Raw genomic sequence first — 22,332 nt, 5'->3', positions numbered from 1 at the left:
TCTGTACAGTGGTTGTTTAGTCTCACCAATGTACAGATCTATAGATTGTTTCTGGGCCCAATTGTAAATATAACTGGTAAAAAAGTTCAGGAACATATGATACAGAATAATGCAAGATTTTAAACCTAGTGTATTTTATTGTTATTGCCATAATTTCCCTTTTGTTTCAGATGGAAAAACACTTGCTGGTGTTAATTGGACATTCTGGGCTCCCATTTTGGTTTCATGTGTTCTTTTAATCTGCGCAACAGCATGGATGCTCAACTGTAAGTCTCACTACTTTTGTTGAAACACTCATCAGTCTGTCAGCTGATATTTTGGTATTAATGTTTCAATAATTAGCTTTATGATCAGATCAATGTTTGTAATGAAATATCTGCCAACATGTATTATTTGTGTTTCACAATAGTCAAGAAGTGGATTGTTTCAAGTGATGAAGAACAACCACCAGTATCTTTAAGGGGTGATGAACTGATGGATAACCAGAAGAATGAATATTTGTCAAGATTGGACGAGAGACAAATGCTATGATCCAGAATATTTTTATTCTCCATATTAAAGTTGCCCCGTGTAATACAACTGAGCAGGGGATCAAAACACAAACATTTGCAGTGAACCGACTTTAACGTTCACATTTACGACACTTTCAAACAGAGCAGTACATTAAACAGAACATACAGGTGAAGTCACAACAGTGATCAGGTGTAAGAAGCAAAAGAAACTTTTTATTATGTTCTTTTCCCTGTGACCTTTTATCTATTATGTAAGCACTTTGGTTTCCTATTTAGACATTATAAAGCATTACACAAATAACTATTTCTATGTTAATGTAACATGACCACCAAACTACTGTTTAGTGAACCGTTTACTTAAACATTAATTTATTTCTTTGAGAGACTGATGATCAAATGTAACTCATGTTCTTTGATGATGTCATGTGGCACCAATAATGTTGTCAATAAACGATTAATTTTAATTTAATGAAATTGAATATCAAAATAAATGTACATACTTGTTAAGATCTTCTTTTACTGTATTAAATGTCTTTATACTAAGATTGTCTTATTTTTACTTCCTTCATTAGAAGAATAGTTTATATTTTATATCAAGAGGCAGAATTTTTATTTACTCCAGATTATAAAGAACGACTTGCTTAGACTTATTTTTACACATAAAATAAACATTTATTAGTGAGAAATAATAATATATATGTATATTTTTGTAACAATTTTCATGTAGATTGTTTTTTGATCTTTCACAAAAATAAGGCTCGAGTGATTTGCATCAGTATACTGAATTAGTCTAAAGTGTGTTCCTTTAAAAACACATGCAACGAAGATGAAAAAGAAAGACATCGGACAGAAATGATCTAGTCCGTTTATAAAACTAATTTATTGGCCTATCAGAGAGCTGCCAGATTAATAAATTATTGTTCACCCAGGTAATAATGACTTTTATGGCTTTTCAAAAAAGCATCCACAGAAACTTCAGTGACGATATTTTCATGTCACCTTCGTATTATTGTCACATTCTACTAAATTTGTTTGGTAACATGTGAAAACTCAAATACTTTCAAGATCTTAAATGATCCTAAAAGATCTTTAACATCTCAACATGTCTCTAAACTACAGACATCACCTTTTATAATACATTCAGTGAGAAGACATAAATGCATTGTTGTCAAACTTAGAAGAAGAATCAGTATCAGGGCTTCCTGCAGAATAGGATTTAGTAGTTTTATTTTCAGGACAATAACAACAAAAGCGCCATTTAATGCTACTCATTAAAAACCAGTAGTAACAAGTACTCATGCAAAATCAAATCAAACAGTAACCTTCAGATGTTTTATGACATTCCAGACGCTATTCTGTAGGACCTCCAATATCAGTTTAGTAATAACTGCTATCTGCTCGTTGTGGAGGCTGATGATGTCTGACCAAGATCTCCCCTGAGAAAACACAGACCAGCAGCTCAGCCTTCCAGAGAGAAGATGGAGCAGTTACAGAAGGAACAGGGGATGTTAAACTAGTACGGAATTAAAATGTCAATATAGAACATATTTCAACCAGTGAAGAGCAGGCAGCCAGGCTAAAGCAGCAAGAATGTAGCTCAGAGGAACAGAATTATAACTTTGTTCAACGATGGAACATTTATCACTTCAATTAAGGCAAAACAAAAAAAAACAAAACAACAACAACCCTACAAATTTATACTTATTAATTGTTCGTCACTTAAGTTTATGAAGAACATTTCACGTCTCGGTAAAATAAAAGTAAGGCGGGATCCAACTATTACACCCACTTCCGGTGTTTACGGCGCGATAAAGGTTCAAAAAATAACGGTCGTACAATCAAAACAATCGTGACGGTGTTCTGAAGACGTTTGGTTCTTCAGCGCTGGAGAGACAACTTCATCTTTTCTCCTCTTTTGGATGCACAACAACAACAACATCGACAGCAAATAATTATGGACTTTTATTTGGGAAACGCAACTGCAGGAAGATGAAGTTCTGTCTTTTGCTTTACTGGGTTTTGCTGCCAGCAGCAGAATGTGGTAGGTGACACAACTGTAATGGCGAAAGTTTGGATTTGCAGGGTTGTTAGACGCCGCGCAAAATTTGTCAAGTTTATTGAATCAAGTTTATTTTGGTCACCACGTGTTACACTCATCGAGAACCTCAGGCTCCGAACCGAACTGCAGCGTTGGAAACACGCGCCTTTCTTGTCGCGCTCTTTGCGTCAAACACTTGAACAGATTCCCGAGAGAAGTTCCATGGACATCCAAAGATTTAAGACTGACTGATCCATGATCCACAACCACGTTTAAATATTAATAGTAAAATACTGGCTAAAGACAGGAAAACGAAAAAGAACATTTTATGGTTTGCTCTGGAGACCCGGAGAAGCTGCTTTATTAGGTGTAATAGTTCTTGATCTTCCTTTTCTTTTTTAAACTGGTGGTTGTTTCAGCTTATTACTGCCATCGACTGTTGAGTGTAGATCAGGAAGCAAGCATAAAAAAGCATTTATTCGGCCTGATATTTCTTCTGATTGTTTGGTACCCGTGTGGCCTACAAAGCCTGAGTGAGACCCTCAAGAAGGGCACCAAATTTAAACAACGGGTGTCGTAGTTTCCAACCAGGTGTAATCCTGCAAAGACAGAATCCTGAACTCTGAGTGCCAGTGGATTTGAAATTAGGATCCTCCCAGGCGAGACGACGACGTGGATTATAAACTCCCAACGTTGCTCCTGATAACCACACTATCTTCAGCCAGAGATTCTTGTCTTCGTTATCTGGATCTACCCAAGAACACTGCCGCTGCACTCCTCTACCTCATTCCCTTTCCTTTCTCTCTCCTATTGCTCCTGCCTTTTTCCTTTCAGTTTGTGCTTTGTTATTGTTTCAACTTCTTCCTTTTTCCTAATTTGACATTAAAACACAGTTTCCTGTGTTCCTGTCAGAACCTTTTGATGCAAGAACTCCATTTGTTTGTGTGTTTCAGGTTCCCATTCTCTTGAGTTCTTGTCTACAGGACGTGTTCAGCCTGGATCTCGGCCCCATTTTGAACAAGTTACAGAGTTTGATGGAGTTGTGATCTCTCACTGTGACAGTGGGACACAACAAGAACACTTCAAACCCGTCCTGGAATCCCACAACTTACCTGGGACCTGCAGACCAGCATGTTATGATGTTTTTGATGCTCTCAAAGCGATTTCTAAATTCACCAATCACACACTGAGTAAGTTTGCAGCACATTTGCTTTATAACGTGTTTATTTTGGTGAAAATGAACTGAACATTTTACATTAAACAATCCTTGTAGATGTTCAGCGGCGGCGTGGCTGCATCACGTCAGACGAGAGGCTCGAATCTGCTTTTGACAACTGGGCAGTGAATGGAGAGGGTTTCATTCAGTTTGATGCTGGAGCTCAGAAATGGAAAGCCCTGTCTCCTTCTGCAGAAATGATTAAAGATTCGTGGAACGGCTATGAGGCTCGGAACCATGTGTTTGGACAATTCATCAGGAGATACTGTCTAGAAATGATCCACCACATCAAATTAAGAGAAATAGAAAAAAGAACAGGTGAACACACTCTCTGGTCCTAAAATAGCAGCCTGGTGTTGGTTATGAGCTAAAACTATGTTGAGAGGAAGAGTGAGCTGCTCATCACTGCTGGTTCCCTGTTCAAAGAGTGACAACAGACAACCCTGATCATCACCTTTTCTATCCTCCTGCAGATCTCCGTGTGTTTGCCAACCCTGTTGACAGAACCAAGGCATTGCTGAAGTGCCACGTCACCAGGACTGACAAATCAGTGCGTTCAGTGTCTCTGACTGAAGACGGGGCCCCCAAGGCAAACTGGATCACTGTAACTGGCCCGTTGCCTTCTGGGGATGGATCAGTGATCCTCATCCTGACAGCTGAGGTCCCCCTGATCCACACCAACATCTATGGCTGTGTTGTCCAAACAGAAGACAGAACCATCACTGTCATGTGGGGTGAGAACTTTACATTTACATGCTGCTGCATGATTGTTATTGAGTCAAAGCAATAGAGGCTGGAATTTTAACGCTGTGTTCAAGTCTCAGTTAGTTTAGGTTTGTTAAAAATCTGATGTGAGAAATATTTGAGCGCTGGGAAAATAAGAAATATAACTGTTTAAATACTGTGAATAGTGTCCGCTACATTTGTCAGCATCAACATTATTAGTTTATTTTTGTAATTATTACTTTTATTACAATGTTTTTAGTAACAATGCTATTTTTTCTTTGGTTCCAGATGGAAACACACTTGATGGAAGAGAAATTCTTTCCACAAGTGTCAGTTGGACACAAATTTTGGGCTGCGTTCTGTTTTTATGTGTTCTTTTTCTAATCTGCACAACAGCACTGGTGCTCAAATGTACCAGTAAGTATCACTACAGTAAATGTAACATTTAAGTCAGTCTGTCAGCTGCTGATTTAGTATTGTTGAAATATTTTAACAATAGCATTTTTGTGGACAAATCATTGAGTTTCTAATGAGATCTACCTCTCAGCACATATTAATTCATCCTCCATTTAATTACAACAAAGTCAAGAATAAGAGGATTTTGTAAAGTGAAGAAGGAGCAGAGGCATAAATGGTCTATTTTTCTGGCTGCTTAAGCTTTGAACTATTTATTTTCTTCCACAGATGATTTCACAGACTTACAAAAAGCACTAGAAATAAAAACGTGTCTAGGCTCTTAACAGGAGTGTTGTGATGTAAATATGCAGTGGTTATGTTGGACAACTACTCTACACCCCAATACACGCGACACATTATTATCACCAACAAATGTTAGTCCCCATTTGAGCTGCATTGAATTGAATGGAACAGATTATTGTCTGTTAGCCTAACTTAATTGGTGTGTGTGAGGAACTGTAACATGAATGAGTTCATGCATACCATAGTTTCAGGGAGGAAGATCACTTTTCCATGATTTTTTTTACTAAGACTCCTAAATTGTGTTGAATGAACTCATTAACTGGAATGACCAGAGTGTCATCTTTTGAACCAGCCAGGCACTCTGGGTGCTAAAGCTCTGAACCTATAAATCACCCCTGGAAGAAATGAAAACACACTTCAGCAGCACCTTGAAGAATATTTAAGAGGATGATTTTATCAACAGAAAATGTTCTCTATTTGTTCTTTTTTTATCTAATAAATGTCTGCTTTCTAATATTGTATATTTTTATATCCTGTATTAAAATAAATGTTTTTTAAGAGCCTGTGTGATACATATTTAAAGAACTTGGTTTTCTTTTACTCCAGTTTATGAGGAAACATTTGATTAGGCTTGTTTTCCTTTAAAGGTCAGCTTCTCACTGACAAGATCATTATAGGATACAGGAGTTTTAGTGTGAGAGCATATATTCAACCTCCTATTAGGTATTACAATTGCCAAAGGTATGACCATCATTACAGTGTGTAGGGGGAGCAGAGGTGTGTGGCAGCAACCCCTACATACCATAATGCACATACTCCAGTGGAATGGTCAAAGTCTCATCACAGACAGGAAAGACTTAAAAAAATATATCCCTGAATTACAGGAACACATGGATATTATTTGTGTACAAGAGGCATGACTCAAACCAAATTTGGGTTTATTAAGTTGAAAGATAGTTTGGTGTGGAGATTTTAATGCACATGGGGGGATATCAGGAAGACTCGAAGTAATGGAAGACATGTTAGATGACAAAGGCATGCTTGAATACTGGTTTGGCCGTGAGGGTGAAAGTGGCAAAGGGCACCGAGCCATCAAGAGATCACACATCGGCATCACAGGTTTTAACATGGAAAAGCAACTGGGAAGTGTTGAGAAGCAGCACAGTGGGTAGAGACCGTCATCCAACAGGTGTGAGAAGAATTGTTATTGTTATTACTATTATCGTTTCAATGCTATAGTAATTATAGTAAGTAGATTTAGAATGTTTAATCAAAAAGAATGCATGAGTGTTTGACTCAAGTATTGTAGCTGTTATGTTCCCAGCACTGGTAGGTATCATGTTCAAGGACACGAGGAAGTCGTAGAGATAGGAGGAGAAGGAATCATGAGGTTGTTTTGATACCAATGTTGTGTGAACCAAATAAAAGAGGAGAGCGAGCAGCAGACGGACGGAGTTGAGAGAGGAAGCTTGAACTGCTCGTCAGCTCTCCCTTGCAAGGCCTCCTGTTGTTTGTGTGGTTGATCTGAGTCTAGTGAACGAACAGCGCGGGTGACCAAACATCACCCTCACAAAAATTGGTCCTTCGAGCCGGATCCCAAGACCTGGAGAGGAGCGCCGTGGGACGACCGAACGCCGAAGTCTGTGCACAGCCGGAGTCAAAAAGACGTCCGAAGTGAAAGACCTTTCATCACGAGTTGACGGAAGGCCAGTCTTCGTCCCTCCCAGGGCGACCATCTCCAGTGACGGGAAGAAGGCACTAAAACAACTCAGAGAGAAACCATAGCGACAACGGAGTGAGTATAAGACACGAAAAGCGCTACACAGAAAAATACCGCGGTATTACCTGCCTGGTCATCAGGAGAGAAGCAGAGGCAAGATACACCCACCTCCTCGGAGGTAGAAGCTTGGTGTATACTCTCCTGATTAAAAAAGAGGGGTTATAAGGCCACGGCGGAGGGACTGAACTAGATATCCTGTAGGGATTGAGGGTTGTTCAGTCGGGAGATCAGGCGTCTCCACTCAAATACATAAAAACTGATGAAATAAAGTGCAAACATGGGCAACCAACATTCCACAAAAGGTGCTGAATTCGAAAACCCAGCATCATGTAAACACATGGAAGACAAATATCCAGGTTCATGCTCATATGTTCAGCTGTGGATGACTAAGTTCGATTGGGATGGTAACTTAGACAAGCCAGGCAATATTACAAAATTAAAAGAAGATTTAATAAAATATAGAAGAGAAAAACAAAATCAAGAAAAAGAGAAACACAGCAAGTCCTCATGTGCGTTAATGGCAAAAAATGGGGCACTGTTAGAGGAGATTGGGTCCCAGTGGATCCAGCCACTCAACAACCATGGCAGCCTGGCAGCCAAGAACTAAATGACAGACTTGACAGACTGTACGAGCGCATGCGAACTACTTTTACTAGACGAGCTGACTACAGCGCCATTACGGCCACGAGACAAAAGACTGACGAAAGTTTTGAAGACTATAGCATGAGAATGAAAGATGTGTTCCGAAAAAATAGTGGAATTCCGTATGCGGAAGATCCAGAAGGTCCCTACCAACAGCAGTTAAAGCAAGCTATACATGGGGGATCAAAATCAGAGATAAAAACCTGGGTAGAGAGACAATTAGTTGATTTCGGAACCTGTCCCCTAAACCGCTATGAACAACATGCTATGCATGCTGAAAGACAATGCCAAAAGTAAGAACCAATCAACAGGCATGTTTTTCAATGCCAACCCTCTCCCAAGCCGAGGCCGAGGACGTGGGCGAGGCCGAGGCGGAAGGGGAGGAGGAGGCAACTCCCGTGAAAAAGATCAGTGTCATTATTGTAAAAATTATGGACACTGGGAACGTGATTGCAAAAAGAAACAACGTGACCAGAGATACAATAGAGGACAGCAGCAAGGTTCTAATACACCTCAACTATGACTAGAACCGGGAAAAGATGTCACAAAAATTAAAACAAATCAGGGCACAAAATTTGACCAATTTGAAAAAGAAGACTTAGAAGATGTTTTAGACTTAGAAACCATCTTCCTGTTTGCTGAAGGCAAACCAGAAATACAACTGACCGTGTTAGGCAATTCTTTAACATTTTTGGTAGACACGGGTGCAGGTAAATCAGTAATTAGAGATCCAATAGCCCTGGCACCAACTTCTACACAGATTTTTGTGAGATCAGCAAATGGTCTCATAACTAAAGAAAGAATGTCAGTTCCTGTAGATGTTTGTGACCCTGTGAGTGGAATCACACTTAAAGCCCCTTTCGTGATCTCCACCACATGTCCCGTAAATCTATTAGGAAGAGATCTTATCTCTCAGCTTCAGTTGATGATTCGTACCACAGCCGAAGGAATGTGGTCTGTAGATAGAATGGTTAATCTGTGGGTAAGGGAAGGAGAGATGTGCAGTAAATTTTGGTCACTTGACATTCCTGATAAGCAGCCCCCTCCATTTTCTGACCCAATCACTATGATATATGGTAAAGCTCTGTCATACTTACAGCCTGAAGCCCAGCTCCACAATCAAACTGACCTGCATGTAACCATGCACGTGGAGCGCACTGGTGGATTCTGTAAATCAGACTCACACGGCACATCAAGCTATGCAGAGAAGTTTGCTAAACTCAAAGATCCACAAATGATTGTAATTATGCACCTATATGTGTGTGGTCAGACAGCTGTCTGCACGGCAGGAAGCCTTTCCACCGAAGCAGCAGCACTATTCAAAGTGTCAGGTTCTGTACCACATGTTTCTATTGCTAAACCACTTAAGAAAAGATGGCAAGACTTGGGAAGTGACGTAAAACACTGGAGCAGCCTGCCCTATAGGCCTAAGGGTGAGGTTGATTTTAATGATCAGTTCCAGGTGTGGCGTATTCCCCTTAAAACATGGTTGCTGACACATCCAGCAACGCACCTCACAGACCAGAGTTCATGAGAAGAAAACATCTTCCTCACGCAGGAGGAAGAGGAGAAGCTGAAAGAGCTTCCCCCTGAATTATGGTCGGAAGGACCTGCAGATGTAGGTCTTATAAAAGGAGCAGAACCTGTAAAAATAATCCCTAAATCAGATTATAGACCATTTCAGAGACAATATCCCCTTAAGACTGATGCACAGGAGGGTATTGTTCCAATATTTAACTCACTGCTTAAAGCAGGAGTCATCAGAGAGTGTCCTGAGTCCCCTGTAAATACACCCCTATTTCCAGTAAGGAAGGCACCACCATCTACCGGCTGGCGGATGGTGCAGGACCTGCAAGCTGTAAACGCTGCAGTGGTCCCTAGGTCTCCCTTAGTCGTAGATCCATACACTCTGCTGAATGACTTAAACCCTGAACATCAGTGGTACACGGTGATAGATGTATCCAATGCATTTTTCTCTGTACCAGTACATCCAGACAGCCAGTTTTGGTTTGCATTTACGTTTCAAGGACGAAGGTACACCTGGACAAGGTTACCTCAGGGCTACTGTGAGAGTCCCACAATCTTTTCTCAGGTAATGATGTCATCATTAGCTAAGTTTAAACCTCCGTGTGGAAGTCAGATCCTCGTCTACGTGGATGACATCCTCATGGCGTCAAAAACAGAGGCAGATTGTTGGTCAGACACGCTAGCATTGCTACACTGGCTAGCTTCACAAGGCCATAGATTAAGCAAAAGCAAACTGCAGCTGGTGAAGCAGAAAGTAATTTATCTGGGCCATGTTTTGACACATAATGGCAAAGCTATTCTCGAGTCGAGGAAAACAGCAGTGCTTGAAGCCCCAAAACCAAAAACAAAGAAGCAGATGATGTCATTCTTAGGACTAGTGAATTTTTGCAGATCATGGATCTTAGATTATGCGAAAATAACTGCCCCTTTACAAGCATTGATGTATGATAATCCCTTAGCAATGACTGATGTGTTAACTTGGACCCCTGAAGCTGAAGAAGCATTTACACACACAAAGCAGGCCCTTGTAGGTGCTGGAGTGTTAAAGCTGCCAGACTATCAGAAGCCTTTTGAGCAGGTCGTAGATTGCAAAGGTGATTTTATGACTTCAGTTTTGTTGCAGAAGCACGGAGATAAGAGGCAGCCAGTGGCCTACTACTCCCACAAGCTAGATCCCGTAGTTTGTGCACTCCTGCCATGCGTTAAAGCAGTGGTGGCAGCGTCTGAGGCAGTAAAAGCCTCCGCAGGAGTGGTGCTATATCATGAGCTAACTTTGCTAGTTCCACATGCAGTGTCAATACTGCTGCTACAAAGTAAGATAGCATTCCTGTCGCCAGCACGTCATCTTTCCTGCATGGCAGTGTTGCTGTCTCAGCCGAATCTGACGATTCGACGCTGCACGACCTTAAACCCAGCAACGCTGCTACCCACCGCAGAAGAGGGACACCAGCACAACTGCCTGGATGAGGTCTCCACCAAGGTCCTGCCGCGACCAGATCTCAGTGATGTCGCGTTGACTACAGGACAGACACTATTTGTGGATGGATCGAGAAAGGATGACTGTGGACGCACTAGAACTGCCTATGCAGTAGTCACAGCAACTGAGGTGGTGGAGGCGAAATCACTTCCCTCCTCCTACTCTGCTCAAGCTGCAGAACTCGTCGCACTCACACGTGCTTGTGAATTAAGCAAAGGACAAGATGTTACCATTTATACAGATAGTCAATATGCTTTTTCCACGCTGTTTGTGTTTGCTCAACAATGGAATTTAAGAGGGATGAAAACGTCGACCGGCAAACCGGTCATGCATGCAGAACTGTTAAAAAAGTTATTGGCAGCAGTACAGCAGCCACGCAAAATAGCTGTATGTAAATGCGCTGCACACACTAACAACACAGACGCAGTCTCACAAGGCAATGCCTTTGCTGACAGAGCCGCAAAGGCTGCAGCAAATAACAACACACTTCTTGATAATGAGGAATCATTTACCTTAGAACCTGCAGATAATGATATTCTAAAAGAAATGCAACAAAGTGCTCCAGAAAAAGAAAAGGCCACGTGGAAGAAGCGAGGAGCCAAACTGGATGACAAAGGACTGTTAACCATAGGAAACAAGCCAATCCTTCCCTGGAATATGCATAAATGGGCAGCATTAGTGAGCCATGGGCCATGCCATGTCTCAACAGGAGGGATGGTACAGATGGTTAATGAACATTATTATACTATAGGATTTCATACATACTCAAAAAAAATTTGTTCACAATGTGCTATTTGTGTAAAACACAGCCCACAGGGAGCCCTTAAGGCCCCTGCAGGCACTACACCATTGCCAAATCATCCATTTCACACAGTTTTTCTAGATTTTATTCAGCTAACACCATGTGAAGGTAAACAATATTGTCTAGTAGTGTTAGATGGATTTACTAGGTGGGTAGAAATTTTCCCCACAGCAAAAGCAGATGCACTGACAGTAGCAAAAGTCCTATGTAGAGAGATCATTCCCAGGTTTGGCATCCCGAAGGTCATCTGGAGCGACAATGGAAGCCATTTTGTAAATGAGATAGTGAAAACTGTAGGAGTAACTTTGGACATTGATTTGAAGAATCACTGCGCATACCACCCTCAGAGTGCAGGATTGGTTGAAAGAGTCAACGGTACTATTAAGAACAGACTGAAGAAATGTATGGACGAGACAGGAAAGAACTGGATGTTTTGTCTCGACCTGGTGAAATTATGGATGCACATAACACCACACAAGAAAACAGGCATCACACCCTTTGAAGCATTATATGGGCGGCCTTATTGCCTACCATACTTTGCAACAACAAATGAGCTAAAACATGTTGAGGAAACAATAGCAGATTATCTGAAAAAAGTGTTACTTAACCGATGTGTGAATACAGTAAATGTTCTGCCTAGTCCTGTGTCTTCCACAGATTCCACCCCCCAGGAACCCATTCAACCGGGCGACTATGTGTGGGTGAAGAAGTTTGTGCGGAAGAGGTGGAACACGCCTAGATGGGAAGGTCCTTATCAAGTACAGCTGACCACAAAGACTGCAGGTCGAGTGGACGGGAAACTGTCGTGGATACACCTTTCCCATTGTAAGAAACAGAAAATTCTTCCAGGTGAAGGCGAGGGAGCAGTGGCGGACTCTCCGTAAACGGCTGACGGCCTGTATAGGTCCAGCAACGGCTGAACCCCGTCGGAACCTGTGAAGAGGATCTAAAAGGAAATGAAGTTGTTCTTCCTAATTGTGGTGAGTGCTGTGACGGCAGGACTCGTGAGTTTTGGTCTTTGGAACTTCCGACAGGAGGGAGGTAATCAGGGACAGAAAGAGGCTCTGAGACAGGATGAGAGCTACACACGCGCTAAACGCACTGTAGTTAGCCACTTAGAACATCCGTGGTTAGAACAAAATCCAGAATCCTCACACACTTACAGTTTGAATACATGGTGGCGCTATGCTAATTTCACAGCTCGGACACAGAATCATTCTCGTTGTTATGTTTGTTCTATGCTACCAGTTTCCGTGCATACACCGCGAGTAACTGCTGAACCGATGACAGGGAGTGTAGGACAGTGCTTTGTCCACATAGGGCTAAGCCGTGACACGAACTTCACACTCAAGTTGTTGGACGGAACGTGGTTCACTCGCAGCAACTGCACCCAAGAGCCACTACGGACAATGGCAGGGAAAGCCAATAGATTCAGATTCCCTGTGCTAGGTGCAAAGGATCACACAGTCATAATTTATGCTGCTAATGCTAGCTCTGCACCACAGTTGCGTTCCAGGAGAGATTTGAATGACGAGTTCAAACCACACGACTCAGTGTGGGGCACAGATGTACCACGAGAGTTTAAGCATTGGTCAACCGGAGATAAAGTGACCTTGACTCTCTTTCCATGGCTAGGAGTAGGAAAGAACATATTGAGATTGGAAACAGTTGATTATAGGTTGAAAGTATTTACTAATTTGACAAAAGTTGCTCTCACAGGAGTCAAGGAAGAAATGACAGCGCTAAGACTGATGATCATGCAGAATAGGATGGCCTTAGATCTCATAACGGCCCCCCAGGGAGGAGTTTGTGCAATGGTAGGAGATTACTGTTGTACGTTCATCCCAGAGAATGATGCGGACAGTCGCCTGATAGATAGCGCATTGAGAAATTTAACTAAACTACAGAGAGCTATGATTGATGATGGTAGTCCCCCACCAGACTGGCTTACAGGAATGTTGTCAAGGTGGAGGGAACTGTTGTTCAAGATAGGAATGATGATAGGGATAGTGCTGCTAGTATTAGCCATACTAGCTTGCTGTGTAGTACCTCTTGTTCGGGGTTGCATTGGCCGGCTCGTGGGATCAGCTGTTACTAGTACTTTGCTGCAGGTGGAAGAACAATCTCTACTGGACAACGATGAAGAGGAATCAGAAGAAGAATGGACAAATGTGATGCAAGATGTAAATGAAATGTTTAAGATGTCTTAAGCTGTACACATGTTGAACTCTGAGTGTAAGAAATTTGTTTCTAAGAAAATGACGTAATGCATTTAAATTTCATGAAATGAAAAGATGTAATACTGACAATGAGAATCTAGACGCATTTAACGATAAACAGGAGGGAAATGTGAGAAGAATTGTTATTGTTATTACTATTATCGTTTCAATGCTATAGTAATTATAGTAAGTAGATTTAGAATGTTTAATCAAAAATAATGCATGAGTGTTTGACTCAAGTATTGTAGCTGTTATGTTCCCAGCACTGGTAGGTATCATGTTCAAGGACACGAGGAAGTCGTAGAGATAGGAGGAGAAGGAATCATGAGGTTGTTTTGATACCAATGTTGTGTGAACCAAATAAAAGAGGAGAGTGAGCAGCAGACGGACGGAGTTGAGAGAGGAAGCTTGAACTGCTCGTCAGCTCTCCCTTGCAAGGCCACCTGTTGTCTGTGTGGTTGATCTGAGTCTAGTGAACGAACAGCGCGGGTGACCAAACATCACCCTCACACAGGTCTAGAAACTGAAAGCGTTAGGGGTCGGAACAAAGGAGGAGGAAGATGGAAATGTGAGGGAGCAAATGGATACGTTCAGAATATTTGCTGGGGTGAACTAAGGGCAGTTGGTGTAAACCAGAACTGAATAATGAAATATGTCAAATTATAACTGAAGCAGCAAATGCAACTATTCCAAGAAGTAAATCAAATACATTTTAAAAATGAAAAAAAACAACAACCTGAAACTCAAGACTTTAATAAATTATAAGGAACAGCAGAGAGCAGCTCGTTTTAGGAGCAGCAGACACACACAGGACCGAGTAGATTGACCAGACTAAACTTTACTGAAAAGGTGGCAGCAGAATCCCTCAAAGAACCAGAGCTAATAAAGTCTTTGTCAGAGCAGGCTGGGTGGCACGAACAGACATCTGAATGCACCACAAACTGGCCATGATGGAAGCGTGGACCAGTCTTTTAAACCAGGAGACAGGTGAAGGTGATTTTCTGAAGACGAGTTCCAGGTGTGTAGATCACACGATGGGAGTGAAGCAGGAAGCAGCCCCTCCCAGCCTGGAAACAGACACGGGAAACACAGACAAGGAACTGAAGGGGAGAGGGAGAGGAATAAGACGAGGGGAATCTCCTCCCAGCGAGGGGAGTGATAAGAGGAACAGACGGGAGTCCTGGAGAAAGTATCGTGAGTCACTTGGTAGGAAGACACCAACGACAAGACTGTGGGGTATGATCACAAGAATGTTAGGAAGTAGACAAGAATAGGGATGCCCAGTTATGGAAGATGAAGGGAACGTTATTGTAGAGGACAAATAATCAGCAGCACTAATAGCACAAATATTTGCTAAAACAAAAAGCACAGAAAATTTGAGTAATAAAGAGAAAGAAGGCAGGATTGAAAGAAAAAGGCAAGTGTGACAAGGTTTTCAATGACAATACCAAATAATGCATTTTTAAAAAGCTGGAAAAACAACTCCAGGGAAGACCAAATAAATTATATTAGATAAAATTAGTGTTCAAAGTAAAGGGGCATTATTGAAATTGTATAATAAGCTGTGAGGGGAGGGAAAATGACCTAATCAATGGAAAGAAACTGCTATTGTACCAATCTGTAAGCCAAGTAAGGACCCGGGTTTGCCAGAGAGCTACAGAACAATAGATCTAACAACCTTTGTAGGCAAAACTATGGAAAAAAAATGATTAATGAAAGGCTGAACTCTTATTTAGAAACCAGGGAAAAACTGAAAATGATATAAAAGTGGGTTTAGGAAAAGAAGCAGCACGGTAGGTTTTACATTTAGAGAATGAGGTAAGGACAGTCCAGATCAATAAAGAAAGTGTAATGCTGTATTTGTTATATAGAAAAAGGTTATATGATGGGAAAGGATGGACTGCTTATGAAATTATATCACATCAACAGCATGGATCAGGATTTTTCTTACCAGCAGGAAAATAGCAGTGAGAGTGGGTAAAAAAGCGAAGTGATAGATCCATCCAGGTGAGGATGGGGGCAGAAATGTCAAGACAAAACATCGTTGAAAACGCTACACAGCGTTCAGTGGTCAGTCCAAATCTTTATTCACTAATGATAAATGATTGAATATATATTTCCAAGTATTCCCGATGGTACGGGGAGGTCGCTGTTTTCTGACGATGGGGCTCCTTGGACAAGAGGGAGGAACTTCCAGTATATTGTCAAGAGGATGCAGGAGGGAATAAGTAAAGTTGAAAGATGGGGAATTAAATGTGGCCTTAAGTTTTCATCTGAAAAGACAAAGTTTTTTTACAAGAAAGAGGGTAGGAGAGAGCAATCTAAAAACATATGGGAGTGTGTTAGAAAGGGTTGAGAGTTTCCGCTTCCTTGGGATCTACTTTGACCAGAGGCTGAGCTGGAAGGATCATATCAGGCAGGTAGTAAGTTAATGTAAAAGAAAAAAGTGGTAAATATGAGATCCCAGCAATGTAGAGCTGATTTCAGAACTTTGCTGGATATGATCCCGGTGCAAGCACTTAGACTCTACATGGGCCAGTCAAAATCTCACCTGTGTGTGCGCTCCAGGAACAGGCTGGGGAAATGCCACTGTGGCTGAAGAGGAAACAGTTGGCTGCTAATTACTGGATTCATTCAAGAGGTCAGAGGGATGAACATCTTACAAAGGGGGTTCTGCTAGTGAGTTGGGAGGAGACAGCACAAAAGGGGGGGTTTGGGTGGAAGGGTGATGAGGTGGCCAAGGATATGGGGGTGTATAACCATTAAAAGCAGGAGCAGTGTTGACAGAGAAATTAAATGATCAAAGTCAGAAGGCAAGAGTGTTGTGTGGATAAAAGCAAATGAGCAGTGGCAACAGAGCGGGGAAACAGAGGTCAAGGGGAGGCATCTTCTTTCCAATACAAAGGAGGGACAATGCATCAAGGAGAAGGGAAAAGAGCAGGAAAGAGCAGGTTATAATAACAAGGTTAAGAATTAGGCAGAGCAACTTAGACAATATGCTATACATTGTGGAGAAGCATCCATCTATGTGAGCAGTGTCATGAACTGGAGACAACAGAACATGTGCTTTTAATATGTAGGCATAATAGTGAGGAAAGGAAGGTGATGATGGATGGACTGAGGAAACTGGGAATGGTGGATGTGGATGAGCTGGGTAGAGAGTTCAGGTGGGAGGAAAGAGCTTTATAAATTTCTTACGTACTGGTCTAGTAAAAACGATGGAAGGATGGATACGCTAGATAGAGGACCAGAAGGTGGCAGCTACAATATAGATGCCAACTGCCTTTAAAACCAAAAGAAATAGAACAACAACAACAAGATGAAGATTGGTAGATTTGTCTGGTTCCGATCAGGACAAAAAGTGGTGATGGGCAAATTAAGCTTTTGTGAATTCCCGAACCACTTGCAATGATTTCTCGAAGTAATGTTTACCTGAAGTTGCAGTTCTAGCGCCCTCTCCTGGCGACCCGCGAGCCCTGCACTGCAGGGTTGGAGCCGCGATTGGTGACCGGGAGGCGCACACGTGAGCTTTGTTTTGTTAAGGAGAAAATGCTGGTAAAATATGCCATAGCTTGGGTATTCTTGTGTAACTGTGGACTCAACGTTTTTATTGAGGTACGTTATTTTTTCCACAGTATTGGGATTTAACCAGTTTCTTTTTTGCTCACAATTTCTCCACATTTGGAGAATATTCTTCTGCAGGGTACAGTAGATGCTGGCATGCATAGAAATCTTTTGGCCCGCTTGAAAAGGTTGGTGTAACGATGTCTGTGATTTAGCCAGTAGGCGAGTGGGTCCTCTGACCTGGCCAGAGGTGGGCTGCTCATGCACCGCTGCCCATCTACCGTCGCATCTGCCATAGCATTCCCAGCCCTTCTTGCATCTGAGGCGTCTCGGTCCAGCGTTCCCCAAAGGTTAATATCTGGAACACACCGGGCACCGGACCTGTCCAAAAAGTAATTTACAAATAGACAAACAGCGACTCATTTGGATGGAAGCTACACCATAGCTATAGTAAGTTACTGTTGGATATGAGTCCCGTGTTTGGCCTGGCGGATATTTCATGGTGCTGAACGGAGGCTCCACCCACAAGGCGGGGTCCGGCTCTCTTATTGGATCGCTCTGTTAGAACCCGCGACACTCGTCTAGTTTGAGACGCGCTTTTAAGAGAATCGGTCGTTATCACAAAGAACCCACGTCATGGTTCTTCCAGACTGTTTCAGATGAGGACAACAAGTGTTTAGCGACCTTCATTTAGGAAGATGAACATTTGTCTTCTGTTTTGGATCCTGCTCCCAGCAGCAGAATGCGGTAAGTTGAGGAAACTTTCTTTACACACACGTTCTGAGCGCTGTGTTGCGCTTTTCTCAGGTAGAAATAGACAAACAATCAATCAGCTCTCTGTGGAGATGCTCTTCTCCCACATTTGGTCTTGTTCCTCTCAGATGCCCCCAAAGACTCACAATCTCACATGACTCCTTTAGGCAGCCAACACCTTTTAGAGCAACATGCTAATCAAAGAACACACAATGATTCTGAATAAAACAACTCTCCCCAAACTCTTGCATGAATATATAATATTCAAAATGACGTGATTGATTGAACACAACTGGTCGGTGATACTGCCATCGACTTTTCAAGAACATTCAAAAACGCCCTTTGTTTTTGTTTAGCTCTGCAATAAAAACATCAATAGCGAATAATGCACCAGGAAGCTGGTGAGATACTTGAAGATATTTGGGCAGTGACACTATTCTAAACGAAAATAGTGCCAACCGAACGAGGCTTGCGCAGGGATTTCGTTTCAGCGCGTCGGAGGCGTTCCTGACTGAGCAGTGACTCAAACAGGGGGTGGAGAAGTACTGCACACTGAGACTTCCTGTTTATAAAACGTCACTTGGATGGCGCTTCGTGACCTGGTGCTGAATGGAGGCCCCGCCCACAATGCGTGGTCCAGCGCTTTTATTGAACCGCGACTGTCACGCCCATTCAGATTTTCATCGACACTCGTCTAGTTTGAGACACGCTTTTAAGAGAATCGGTCTTTATCACAAAGAACCCTCGTCATGGTGCTTCCAGACTGTTTCAGATGAGGACAACAAGTGTTTAGCGACCTTCATTTAGGAAGATGAACATTTGTCTTCTGTTTTGGATCCTGCTCCCAGCAGCAGAATGCGGTAAGTTGAGGAAACTTTCTTTACACACGTTCTGAAGAGAGTCGCCGGGCGGTCAGTGACGTGCGGTCAGGGGAGGCGAAAAAAATAAAGTTTACATCAATAAATATTATTTTCCACGTATATGTGTTAAAAATGCATTTGGAGTATGACTACACATTTCTGCCATTTCATTGAGTAAAAATTGCCGAATTTGAGTTACTGTTGGTCAAAATTAAATTTGTGCTGCACACATCTCTGCACTTTAAAGACAAGATGGGTGCTCTATCCATAGCTATATAAGAAAGTTCTTTACGGGACAAATATGCTCCTGTGTATATGTTTGTGTTGGTTTGTGAGTGTAACTGAAAAAAAAATGCTGATGGGATATGAAGCATTATCAGTAGTTGTGTGCTGTTAGAAAAAGGGTGAAATAAGATGCTTTTTTCAGTTCTTACAATCGTAAATCTGACTCTTGAGGAGTCAGTGCCTCACCAACATGCTAATCAAAGAACACACAATGATTCTGATTAAAACAACTCTCCCCAAACTCCTGCATGAATATATAATATTCAAAATGACGTGATTGATCGAACATTCAAAAACGCCCTTTGTTTTTGTTTAGCTCTGCAATAAAAACATCAATAGCGAATAATGCACCAGGAAGCTGGTGAAATACTTGAAGATATTTGGGCAGTGACACTATTCTAAACGCTAACATGGGCAACCGAACGTGGAAACTCCAGTGCTTCCGTTTCCAGTGCGTGGTGCTGTTCCTGACTGAGCCGTTAGGGGGCGCAGCAGTACTGCACACTGAGACTTCCTGTTGATGCAACCTCTGCTAAAGTACCTCTGCCCTGTGTGTATTTTAATATTTAATACTTATTTAATAATTTTAATATCACAGGCATATGCATGAAATAGTTGTCACTTGTTGATAAGGCATCTGTTGAAACACTGATTTAAACCTATTTCCACCATTTCACTGAAATTGTTGTCTTTATCAACATTTATTTGTCAAGAAATACAGTAAATCAACATCAAAATTTACATTCAAAAATACTGCACAAGTCAATCTGAAATGTATTTATGCCCAACAACACCATTTAGCTGCAGCTACCTGGCTGAACTTTAACTAAAACCTGCAAAACACCGTTACCAGCCTGCTGAAAACAAATGCATGAACAAGCTGGTCAAGATATTGTTTAGTCAGGAATCATTTAATTCGTGCAATATTTTTTGGGTGTTAGTCAGCTCATTTTGTTGTCCTCATGTGGTTGTTGGTCTCAAACTGTCTCAAACTACCAAGAATGATCTCCCAGGTAACTGTCCAAACACAGATGTATTTTTTAGTTGTTGACTATCTGAGGATTTGCTTTGATTTTGATGCCTGCACACAGAGTACGAAGAGAGTGGAGATTAAACCTCTTTTCTTATTTGTGCCTGTTCGGGTACTGTAGTAAACCTTGTTTATATTCAGTTTATGAGGAATCTATTATGATATTTTGGGTTATTGTTGGGTCTTTTGACCTGTTTCTCATCCTGCTGCTCCATGTTTCCTTCACAGCTTGTGGAAAGAGGCTGTTTTTCATTCTGGTTGTTTGTTTTTAGTGGTGTTTTGTCCAGTTGAGTGTTTGTGAAGAGGGATTATAGTAGGGGAACGAGGAAGCAGCCCTGAGGAGTTCTGGTGATCAGGATGAGAGGAGATGAGATGTGGGTTTTTATCCTGACATGTGGTGGTCTGGCTCAGAGAGGATCAATGATGATGATCAAAGAGATATTTTAGCTTTTTTGATACCGTCCACCAATTTGAGCAGATACGACTCACAGCTTAAGGTTTAAAATAATTAACCATAATATTAAACTGTCTACATCTTTCAATATTAATTTGACAAGGCCTGAGATTGTGATCAATTTATAACATGATTATTTTTGTCAGAACCGCTGATCCCACTGTGAGGGTCCAGAGCTTTGACTCCATTTGTTTGTGTGTTTCAGGTTCCCATTCTCTTGAGTTCTTGTCTACAGGATGTGTTCAGCCTGGATCTGGGCCCCATTTTGAACAAGTTACTGAGTTTGATGGAGTTGTGATCTCTCACTGTGACAGTGGGACACAACAAGAACACTTCAAACCCGTCCTGGAATCCCACAACTTACCTGGGACCTGCAGACCAGCATGTTATGATGTTTTTGATGCTCTCATAGAGATTTCTAAATTCATTAATCACACACTGTGTAAGTTTGTAGCACATTTGCTTTGTAACACATCTAAGAGGAATTAAAACCTTTAACTAAAGAGAAAAAACAATCCTTGTAGATGTTCAGCGGCGGCGTGGCTGCATCACGTCAGACAAGAGGCTTGAATCTGCTTTTGACAACTGGGCAGTGAATGGAGAGGGTTTCATTCAGTTTGATGCTGGAGCTCAGAAATGGAAAGCCCTGTCTCCTTCTGCAGAAATGATTAAAGATTCGTGGAACAACCGTGAGGCTCGGAACCATTTCTTTGGACAATTCATCAATGAAGAATGTCCAGAAATGATCCATCAGATCAAATTAAGAGAAGTGGAAAAAAGAACAGGTGAACACACTCTCTGGTCCAAAAAAATATAACGCAAAATATAATAAAATCACAGCTTTGAATCACTTCATTAAATTGGACATAATTCAGGAATTAACCTGAACACATACAAAAGTATCTTTTCTTCCCCTGGCTGGTCCCACCCTGATCATCACCTTTTCTATCCTCCTGCAGATCTCCGTGTGTTTGCCAACCCTGTTGACAGAACCAAGGCATTGCTGAAGTGCCACGTCACAAGTACTGACAAATCAGTGCGTTCAGTGTCTCTGACTGAAGACGGGGCCACCAAGGCAAACTGGATCACTGTAACTGGCCCGTTGCCTTCTGGGGATGGATCAGTGATCCTCATCCTGACAGCTGAGGTCCCCCTGATCCACACCAACATCTATGGCTGTGTTGTCCAAACAGAAGACAGAAACATCACTGTCATGTGGGGTGAGAACTTTACATTTACATTCTGCTGCATGATTGTTATTGAGTCATGATCCAGGCTGCACACAGGCCAGTGGGATCTTATTGTTGCTGGGGGGGTTCTGGTGTGTTGGGTACTCTGGTAAAAGTCCCTCATGAAGAAGCTCTGAAACGTTCCTGGTGATTCTCTGGTCTTCCTCCGTCTGAAAGCAGACCTTTGGATCTTTTCTGGCTGAGATTACAGCAGTGTTGGTCATTAACTCTGTCAGAAACGGCTGTTTCGATGCTGTTGAAACTTATTTGAGACTTATTTTTTCGTCTCTCCACAAGTTATTTTTTTTGGCCCATTTAATTAATTAATTTAACGTGCTTCACATGTTTCCAGAAAGAAACGAGCTACTACAGAGTTACAGTTTGGTACAGGCAGTGGAATATACAGAACCACCCTCTGCCAGCAGGGGGCGCTGCAGCAGCTCAGCACCCACCTTTCTATCGTCTTGGCACAGAATTATCAGTGCGCAACGTTGAGCTTCAGTCTGTGTCCAGGCCTCA

General features: G+C 41.9%; 2 long non-coding RNA genes across 2 annotated transcripts; one reads left to right on the top strand and one right to left on the bottom strand.

The window, feature by feature from the left end:
* The first annotated feature begins 4,441 nt into the window (after positions 1 to 4,441).
* Positions 4,442 to 5,761, top strand: LOC115249859 (uncharacterized). The gene is made up of 2 exons (XR_003888486.1): positions 4,442 to 4,500; positions 4,781 to 5,761. It is a non-coding gene; the product is annotated as an uncharacterized lncRNA (long non-coding RNA).
* Positions 5,762 to 16,218: 10,457 nt separating this feature from the next.
* Positions 16,219 to 17,613, bottom strand: LOC115249863 (uncharacterized). Its single transcript, XR_003888490.1, has 3 exons — positions 17,443 to 17,613; positions 17,071 to 17,166; positions 16,219 to 16,233 (listed from the first exon to the last, which is right to left on the bottom strand). It is a non-coding gene; the product is annotated as an uncharacterized lncRNA (long non-coding RNA).
* Between the last annotated feature and the right edge of the window lie 4,719 nt (positions 17,614 to 22,332).

This window comes from Takifugu rubripes, chromosome 5 (genome assembly GCF_901000725.2).
Source record: "Takifugu rubripes chromosome 5, fTakRub1.2, whole genome shotgun sequence".
NCBI lineage: Eukaryota > Metazoa > Chordata > Actinopteri > Tetraodontiformes > Tetraodontidae > Takifugu > Takifugu rubripes.
The sequence above is the reverse complement of the archived record's forward strand: the minus strand, read 5'-3'. Positions and strand labels throughout refer to the sequence as shown.